Source organism: Neophocaena asiaeorientalis, unplaced genomic scaffold (genome assembly GCF_003031525.2).
Source record: "Neophocaena asiaeorientalis asiaeorientalis breed wild unplaced genomic scaffold, Neophocaena_asiaeorientalis_V1.1 scaffold378, whole genome shotgun sequence".
Taxonomy (NCBI): Eukaryota; Metazoa; Chordata; class Mammalia; order Artiodactyla; family Phocoenidae; genus Neophocaena; species Neophocaena asiaeorientalis.
Window position 1 is genome coordinate 904745 of NW_020185316.1, and position 10609 is coordinate 915353.

Below are 10609 nucleotides of genomic sequence, written 5' to 3' on the forward strand. Positions count from 1 at the left end.
CTTTTCTACTCTGATTTGATGGTGGGCTTTGGGGAACTCTGGGCTCTTGCAGTTTCTCCAGCGCCTAGCAGCATTTCAAGAGCATAAGCGCACTATATCCTTGGATCGCCAAATGTGCTATTTTAAAAAAAATGATTTCTTCTTTAAGTGGGCTTATCTAAAAGGCAGAAGAGTACAGGGAATGAGAATCTTTTCAGTCTCTCAGCTCTTTCCTTGGAGGTGAAGCTTAGAGAGTTTTGAAGCCTCATTCTACTTCTTAATATCTATGTGTCTGGGAAAGATAACCTATTTCAGGTCTGTGTAAGGTTTTATAAACTCAGAGGTAAGGCTCTATAAAATGTGTATAATAATAGAACATCTCTCCTAGTGTTTTTCAGAGGAGTAAATAAAATAATGTAAGCTATTTACAAAAATTTATATTATAGGGTAAAACCCCAAAATTACTATTATTAGCTACTCACTGGACTATAGTTTAAGAAAGAAAGGGGGATTATTCTTATTGGAAATTAAAAAACTCTGTGGTGTCTTACTGTTCCTGAGGTAATGGGCATAAAATACGCTAGTTACAGCTGAATAAGGGACAAGAAATAGAGGTGGTAACAACACATTATTTTAATATATAAAAATATTACTCTGATTCACTCTCCATGCCATAGTTTCTTATGTAGAGAAAATAATATACTCATAAAATTAATGTAAGGATTACATAGGAAAATAATGCATTCAAATTTCTTACCATGATGACTGATACATAGTAAGCACTCAGTAATATTAAGTGAATTGACTTGTACAATCATCGTTTCTCATGAATTCAGAGGAGAAGAACGCATATAGGAAAATGTTTATCAAGAATAAAATGTAGGGCTTCCCTGGTGGCACGCAGTGGTTGAGAGTCCACTTGCCGATGCAGGGGACACGGGTTCGTGCCCCGGTCCGGGAAGATCCCACATACCGCGGAGCGGCTGGGCCCATGAGCCATGGCCGCTGAGCCTGCACGTCCGGAGCCTGTGCTCCGTAACGGGAGAGGCCACAACAGTGAGAGGCCTGCATACCACACACACACACACACACACACAAAATAATAATAATAGTAAAATGTAACAATAGCCAATTGCATAGTTATTTCCTAAAACTGACCTGAGTAAATTAGCCATCTAGTAAGAATATTGAGCCACCACCTTTCTAAATTAATGTTAACTTACACTAACATACTACAATCTATTTCATAAAGGCCTATTACACTAATCTTCTGAGGTAATCCTCAAAACCTGTGAGATAGATATTATCTTTCTTTAATGAGAGGTTACAAGTCCTGCAGAGGTGACACACAGCTGTGTCAGAGCTGGGATGAAAATCCATGAATTTAGATTCAAAGTCTCTGGACTTTTCCACCAATCCAGAAATTTTTCATATGCAAAAATAGAGCAAGCTATTTCTGCCACTTCCCAACTTTTCCAATTAGGACTCCCCTGTGACCTCTCACTCTTATCCAAGTTCTTTCTGGCTTAGTCTCCCATGAAAGTTTTTGTGCCTTATCTTTTTTAAATTAGTTTTGAAACAGAATGATCATGTGCATTCTTTTCACTGGATCTGAGCCACTGCAGAGCCTGAAAGAAAGGTGACAATATATTGTGAGGATGGGAGGTGTGAGCACTTAAGAAATAAATGGAATTCAAATGTGTATGTCGGTTCAGAATGGGCAGGAAAGAACCAAGAAAATGGTTTTCATTCATCTTCCTTTTAATCAAAGCCTGCATTTGAGGAGATGAGGTCCATCCCTCAAGGCAGAAGGCTAAGGGCTCTGTAATCACCAGATATTAATCTATGGTAGAACAGACTCTACCGTCTACCTCTTTCCTAAAATGGGAAAATTCATCTTTTAAAGACACATCTCTGGTTTACCTTCCAGATAGATAAAACTTTATATCTGGTAAAACTGATGTTAATTTAATTTTATCAGATCTCATTGCCAGGATTCATTTGTTTCTTTGTATACAAATACTGTAAAATCACTAAGACATTAACCAATAATGAAAATTTGCATAAAAATAGAGAACTTGTGCACCAGGGTGATAAGTACAGTACTTAGTAGCATAAGAAATATTTTGTTTATTAGTATTGGTATATGAGGAGTTAAAGTTGATTCATCCATCATTGCTTCATTGAATTTTAATGTTTTGATCAACTCATTATGATATTACAGTTTTGGGTGAATTTTAATGAGTTCAAGTATTCATTACGATACAATATAATTATTTCCATGGAAGTATGTGCTTTGGTTCAGTGATATTTTATTGAATCATATAATTATGAAATCAAATGCAGCATCATAAACATCCATAATTGAAGAGACATGTAGCATTATACATCGAAATCCTGGCATTTAAATTCAAAATTAAGTATTACGAACACCTTTGTTGGAGAGGACAATGTAAAATATCTGAATCATGCCTTGTTGCCACAGGAAAAAATGCATCCCAAATAAGTTTTTAATAATTCATGCTTCAAAGTCACCAGTGACATAAAATAACATGGTGAAGATGTCTAAATTTTATTATAAAACAAAACTCTCTCATTGGTTAGCATTTTTCAAAAAAGGAGAAAAAGAAAACCTACTCACTATAGACCTAAGTAAAAAGATGACCTTGGGTGAAGATGTAATTTATAAAATGTGTAAAGTATAATCAATTCAATTGTAATCAAGAATAAGACCAGGGCTTCCCTGGTGGCACAGTGGTTAAGAATCTGCCTGCCAATGCAGGGGACATGGGTTAGAGCCCTGGTCCGGGAAGATCCCACATGCCATGAAGCAGCAAAGCCTGAGAGCCACAACTACTGAGCCCGAGCGCCTAGAGCCTATGCCCTGCAACAAGAGAAGCCACTGCAATGAGAAGCCCGCGCACCACTACGAAGAGTAGCCCCCACTCGCCACACCTAAAGGAAGCTCATACGCAGCAACGAAGACCCAATGCAGCCAAAAATAAATAAATGAATGAATTAATTAAAAAAAAAACGAATAAGACCAAAACCACCAGTGGGAGTGGCCTAAAACTGTGATTAAAAGTAATGTTAAATGTGGCTACTCTGCAAAAAAAAAAAAAAAAAAAAAAATTAAATCTTACTTAACAAAAAAAAAAAAGATAATTAAATCTTACTTAACTCCATAGTGTCAATTTCAAGAGGTTTCCACTGGCTAAGACTTTGTAATCGGGGCTGTTTCTTTACTGGAGTAGAAATAAAATTTTCAGATACCTGTGTTATCCTTTGGGTCCTTCCTGGTTTCTGTAGTGGAATGGCTAGATTGATCTGGGCCCAGATTCATGACAATTAAAGCATGACAAGATCTCACTGGCATTTTGGGGTGAAGAGCTGATACCTGTTGTCAGAACTCGTGTCCCAGCCATTTGCTTCTTTGTCCTGCTTTCGGATTTGCGCTGCTGGCAACCCTGTGTCACCTCACAGGGCACAGGGAGAGATTCTGGGTCTACTGAGGGTCACATGGGGGCCACAAGATGTGAAAGACATTGTCGCTTTCGGACCATCTCATGTGTCTCCTACTGCCTCATGGCCTATTCAGGGGCAGAGGAGAGGCCTTCTCTAGCGGGAAAATCTTCAGTTTGTTCTCTTGAGGTCTACATTTTGATATGTCCTAAGGAATTCAGAAAAACAGGTTCTTCTTCACAAAGCCTGGCATTCAAGGGCTTTTCTGATGCACACCCAAAAATCCTGTTTTGGATACCAGAGGTAAAATAATAAACTCTTTGCTCCAACAATCCTTATGCCTTATCCTTCAACCCTCTTCCTCGCTTTTCTCCTCCTCCCCACAGATGAATGCCTCAGGAAACCATGGAGAAGACTGGTATATGAAACTGTACAAGGAAAGCCCATACTAGTACATATATAAAATATTAATATATATTATTACCTTTGTTATACATGTATAAATAATTCCTTATTAAATACCTTTGCTGGAAATATTGCTTTGAATTTCTGACTACTTTTGTACTTAGTTATTTACAAGAAAAATTATTTGCTCATACTGTAATAAACTTTATAATATTTAAAAAAGTATTGTTAAATTGCATTCCAGAAAGCTTGTGTGAGGGATCCCAATTGAGCCCATCCTGACCAACCTTATCTTGGCCAATTGAGGGTGGTAGGGAAAGAGAGGGAGAGACAATGAGAGGTTTTGAGAGAGCTGTGCTTCATTGTATGTATTTACATAAAAGGAAGTTGAACACTGGCCTCTTTTTTGAGGATCATTACTCACATTTTTGTCTATTCTTAACTGTGGCAACATTTAAGACTGGTGGCATTGTGCTTTTGTTATCAACTTTTATGAGCTCTTTATATATTAAGGGTATCAAATCTTTGTCATATTTATTACAACTTATCATTTTCCTTTAGTTTTAGATTTTACCTTTCTGATGGCATTATTTATTATAATTGCAATTTCCATAATCCTTTTACACTTTAAGTCCTGCAAGTACATAAACCACAACTGTCTTATTCTTTAGTTTATCCTAAGTACTTTAAAACAGTAACTATACATACTTGTTAATAAGTAGAGCAACCTAAGGTGAGAAATAAGGAATCAAAACATGAAAAAATATTTACTTTTTGCTATGTAGAACGACTTGGCTGGCTTAATTTTGTTCTTTTCAATTGTAAGAGCAATTTGTACTTTTAATACAAATTACTAGAACTTCAAAAGGGAAACTGAAAGAGGTTGAATAGTTTCACAATCAAATATAATTTTTTTTGTATTATCTCTATTTCGCTATGAATGTATTTTGCATTTCATTTATATTTCTTTGTACCTGTGAGCATACTGAATGTGGAAACAATTATCCTTTTTATTTTTTTTAAATTAACTTATTTATTTACTTATTTTTGGCTGCGTTGGGTCTTTGTTGCTGCACATGAGCGGCAAGCGAGGGCTACTCTTTGTTGTGCTGAGCGGGCTTCTCATTGCAGTGGCTTCTTGTTGCGGAGCAGGGCTCTAGGCCTGTGGGTTTCAGTAGTTGTGGCACGCAGGCTCAGTAGTTATGGCTCGAGGGCTCTAGAGCGCAGGCTCAGTAGTTGTGGCGCACGGGCTTAGTTGCTCCGCAGCATGTGGGATCTTCCTGGACCAGGGCTCGAACCCGTGTCCCCTGCATTGGCAGGCAGATTCTTAACCACTGCGCCACCAGGGAAGTCCTGTCCTTTTTAAAACTAAGTATATATAACACTGATTTGGGATTGGCGTAACCTTCCTAATATGAATGATCATTTCATGTGACATTTTGTTTACAAATTTGTGTTACTAACTCCTTCCCCAAGCTCTGTAACCTTTCAATTCTTAATATTGGGATTAATTTCAGAAAGTAGTGTTAAAAGATGAACTGAGGTATATTAAAAATTTTAAGAATTTATTTGTGCAAAAATTAATTCAAATCAGGGAGTGCTAAATGTGAAGTGGTTAGAAGTGTTCCACTGAGAGGAACTTGGGGGAGAGATTTTATAGAGAAAAAGGCAGAGGCAAAGTTAGGAAATCATTGACTGCAATAACTTAAAGAGTAGTTGGCTCTTTGTGACTGGTTGTCCTTAGGTTTCAACTTTGTAACCTTAAGGCATTTACAGGCTTAGAGTATGCTTTGCTTATGTCGACCACCATGGCACTAGAACCAGGTCACTCTAACGACCCCCTTGTTTAATTAATATAACAGTGGTTACACTTTTCTTAAAAATATGTATTCAAATGATAGCAATTGTAATTTTAGTACTAACTGATTAAGAAAATTGATAATGCCAAACGAATTTGAGTATATATATCAGCAAATCAATATGTGTATCAGCATACACTTGAAAAATGAGATATCCAGTCTATAGTCATGGCACATGGATTTATAGACCCCTTCCAATACCTCTCTTAACCTCAGTGTCATTCACTCACTCAAACCCTCTTGTATGGCTCACACATTATGAACCACTGTTTGAAGAGGATAAATGCATGTCAGTCATCCCCCAAATTTATAATCCTATGAAAATGAACAAACATCACTTTAAAAATGGTTGATTTGTCTGCTGTTTTTCCTCAAAGCATAATTTTCTCATTCCCAGAGCAGAAAGTTATTTCCTACTTGTCAATCTTTCAAGATTAAACATGGCTTTAGTCTACTGCAAAACCCAATGATAATTTGAAGAATTATGGGCTGGCTTCTTCACCCCAAATCTATGTAGGATACTCTGACATATGTTACTATGGAGAGGACAGTTGGTACTTTTAAAAAAACAAAAGAAGAGCATTTTGTTTTCTCATGAAGGAGACTTTTCAATATCTTAAGTGCTCATTTGCAATCACATAAAATGTTTTCTTTTTCTTTAAATGTCAAGGTGATGTTTTTGTGATAAATGTAAAATCAAATTCACAGGTCATTCTTTATACCTTAAGTGACTTTAGCAGGTGGGAGACAATTATAAGTAGGCATTCCTGAGGCTAAAGCAAAAACACCTTTACCTTTAGAACTTAAATTCTTATATAAGTGGTAATAATTTTAAAAATATTTTTCTGCTCTAAATATTTTTAAGGTGCAAAATATACACTAAAGTACCAAGAAGGCATTCACACACTCACAGCAAATTCAATTGCATATCCAGTAGAGACGCACCTGTATTTAAGTATGACTATCATTACTCAAATAATCAAATTTATTTTAACTGCTAAAATTACTCTAGAAATAAGAGGTCTTATACTTTATCATTCACCACATATCCAAATTATAGTATTATCAGAGTTATTTCGCTCACAACAATTGTGGGAAGTATGGAGATTAAGTATTATTGTCCTCATGAAAATTCCAAGGCAGAGAGAATGGGAGGGCCCAGCTCTAAATCAAAGAGATAATTAACGGTAAAGATAGGACCAGAATCAAAATAAATCCATTCTCTGCCAAGCTTTTATTCAACCAGAGTACCTCTCTCTATTGGCAATAATATAAAATGCTTTATTATATTTAATATTTATAAAGAAAGTCTTAATTCTATAGTTGATGTGCTACATAAAAAAGGTTAAAAAAAAGATTATGAACATTGTTGCCAGGAAAATAGTTATATCATATCAACATGAATATAAATGATAATATTATGCTGGGTAGGGGTTGCCCTCCTCTCCGCCCACCTGTCCCCCACTCCCCCCCATGGCTCCAGGCAGATCTGCTTTCACAGTTTCAGCTTCAGGTCACCTGGCCTGAGGTGATGGCCCTAATGATATCTGAATCACCTTCAGGGCCATTCTCGCCTTTTCGTGAAGAATAGCACACATTCACAGCTAAAAAATTCTGTCATCCTTTTCTATAAAATCAAAAAGGTCCAAAAGCCTTCCTTCACTCTGTCCCGTTTTCTCCATTCTCTTTAATCCCATCTGGCAGTATGTCTGCTGGTATAATCCCATCTCTGATCCTGGCCTCTACTTGATGGCTGATTAGGTCCATGGTTTGTATCCATTCTGATCTCATCAAAATGGTCAGTTAAACTCTCAGTGTCCTCTTCAGAATATGCTTTCTCATTTTTTTGCAATATGGATAGGCTGAGAATTTTTCAAATCTTTAAGTTCTGGTTTCTTTTTGCTCATTGCTTAACAATTCCTTCTTCAATTTATTTCTCTCTTGGATTTTACTATCAGCAGTCAGGAGAAAACAAGCCGCTCCTTCAACACGTTACTTAGAAATCTCAGCTAAATATCCAGTTTTATCACTCTCAAGTCCTACCTTCCACAAGACACTGGAACACAGACACAACACAGCCATGTTCTTTGCCACTTTATAACAGGAATCACCTTTTTCTCCACTGTCCAACAACATGTTCCTCATTTCCATCTGGACCTCGTCAGAATGGCCTTTACTGCTGTCAACTAAAAAATTATTCACAACCTAAAAGTTGAGAGTTAGAGTTATGTTTTATTTGGTGGAGATTTTTAGGACTCCAAGCCCAGGAGGAAGCATCTCAAGTAACCCTGAGAGAACTGCTCCAAGGAGGTGATGGGGGAGCTAGGATATATAGGAGTTTTGCAACAAAGGGCAGGTAGTCAGGAACATCAAAAGATTACTGTCAATTAAAGAAAACCATGTGCCTCTTGGCCATCTGTACGTCTTTGGAGAAATATCTATTTAGGTATTCTACCCATTTTTTGATTGGGTTGTTTTTGATGACATTAAGTCTCATGAGCTGTTTGTAAATTTTGGAGACTAATCCCTTGTCAGTCACATCATTTGCAAATATTTTCTTCCAATCTGTGGGTTGTCTTTTCATTTTGTTTGTTTCCTTTGCTGTGCAAAAGCTTTTGAGTTTAATCAGGTCCCATTTTTATGTTTGTTTTTATTTCCATTATTCTGGGAGACAGACTGAAAAAGATCTTGCTGCAATTTATGTCAGAGTGTTCTGCCTATGCTTTCCTCTAGGAATTTTATAGTGTCCCATCTCACATTTAGGTCTTTAATCCATTTTGAGCTTATTTTTGTGTATTGTGTTAAAGAATGATCTACAATGAGATATCACCTCATACCAGTCAAAATGGCTATCATCAAAAAATACACAAACAATAAATACTGGAGAGGGTGTGGAGAAAAGGGAACCCTCCTACACTGATGGTGGGAAGGTAAATTGTACAGCCACTAGGGAGAACAGTATGGATAGAGCTACCATATGACCCTCCTGGGCATAAATTGGGAGAAAAACATGGCCTGAAAGGATACATGCACTCCAATGTTCATTGCAGCACTGTTTACAACAGCCAAGACATGAAAGCAAACTAAACATCCATGAACAGAGGAATGGATAAAAAAGATGTGTTACATATATAATGGAATATTACTCAGCCATTTAAAAGAATGAAATAATGCCATTTGCAGCAACATGGATGGGCCTAGAGATTGTCATACTGAGTGAAGTAAGTCAGACAGAGAAAGAGAAATATCATATGATATCCCTTAAATGAGGAATCTAAAAAGAAATGATACAAATGAACTCATTTAAAAAACAGAAACAGACTCACAGGTTTAGAGAACGAACTTATTGTTATGGGGGGGAAGGGTGGGGGGAAGGGATAGTTAGGGAGCTTGGGATTGACATGTACACACTGCTATATTTAAGATGGATAACCAACAAGGATGTACTGTGTAGCACAGGGAACTCTGCTCAATGTTATGTGGCAGCCTGGATGGGAGGGGAGTTTGGGGGAGAATGGACACGTGTATATGTATGGCTGAGTCACTTTGCTGTGTACCTGAAACTATCACAACATTGTTAATAGGCTCTACCCCAATATAAAATAAAAAGTTTAAAAAAAAAATAAATAAAGAAAACCAGATATGTGAAATTAAAGAATTTAGCACTCTTCTATGTGTGGGAAGATGCAAGAGTCTGGGCTCACTGACATCATTCCTTTGATATGCACCTCAGCCATCTGGGGCCTGTGTCTTCACATCCTGAGTTTCCTCACTGTAGGGAGTGGCTGCAGTCTGATGGGTGCTAGATGGCAGGCATTCTTTCCTTCCTGAGTTTCCTCAGGGCTCAAGGGCTCACGCTGGAGGGCTGCAATCATTGATGACTAACATCCTTTGTTTACTGATGTGGCAGGCAATATTCCATTTATCACCAACATTCTATATACAGGATTACTTTTGTATTCTCTAAGAAGATGCAAGATTTATTCCCCTTTCCTTTCTGAACTCTCACCAGGATCACTTTTAACGGTCCGTAGGCTTTTCCTAACATGCACCTCAAAACTCTTCCAGCCTCTAAAACCTCCACATTTTTAGGTATTTGTTACAGTGGCACCCCACTTCTTACTACCAAAGTCTATCTTAGTTCAGGCTGCTATAACAAAATACCATAGACTGGGTGGCTTAACAAACATTTATTGTAACAATATTGATATAATTATCATGTCAATATTGATGTAAATGAGAGTACTGTTACATATATCATATTATAAAATCAGTGTTTAGGGACTTCCCTGGCGGTCGAGTGGTTAGGACGCCACCCTTCCATTGTAGGGGGCCTGTGTTTGATCCCTGATCAGGGAACTAAGATCCTGCAAGCTGGACAGCATGGCCAAAAAAAAAAAAAATTACGTATTGAATGGGGATTAAAACTAATTTAAAAAGTTGTTTAAAAATCATGTATGTTCTGGCAGCACATGCACTTAAATTGGAATGACTCAGAGAAGATTAGCTGGGCCCTTGCACAAGAAGACACACAAATTCATGAAGCACTCTGTGTATTTTGTGAAGCATGTTCTCTTAGAGATTATTGTTTCACTGTAAATCTGAAAGCGATCCTGCAAGACATTCAATGGTGGATAACCACTTTTAGAGGAAGTAGGTTAATAATTTTTATACTTAGTAATTTTTAAAGTTTAAATTTTGCATTTTAAGTGCTAAAAGTGACCTATTTTATTTTCTGAATTAACACTACGTTCCCCTGTATTTTACCTTTTTCTCTTGAAGTGAATTTAGAATTAAATAATATTTTAATGTGGTGTTACTACAGTGTAGTATAGAGATATTGTATATAATCCACCAACTCATCTGTCATCTACTGGAGATTTCCAAAGGGAATAAAAAATAAT

At 37.0% G+C, this 10609-nt stretch overlaps 1 non-coding gene across 1 annotated transcript; it reads left to right on the forward strand.

The window, feature by feature from the left end:
* Positions 1-10160: 10160 nt before the first annotated feature.
* On the forward strand, positions 10161-10264 carry LOC112392104 (U6 spliceosomal RNA). Its single transcript, XR_003001628.1, has one exon. It is a non-coding gene; the product is annotated as a U6 spliceosomal RNA (small nuclear RNA).
* Positions 10265-10609: the final 345 nt, after the last annotated feature.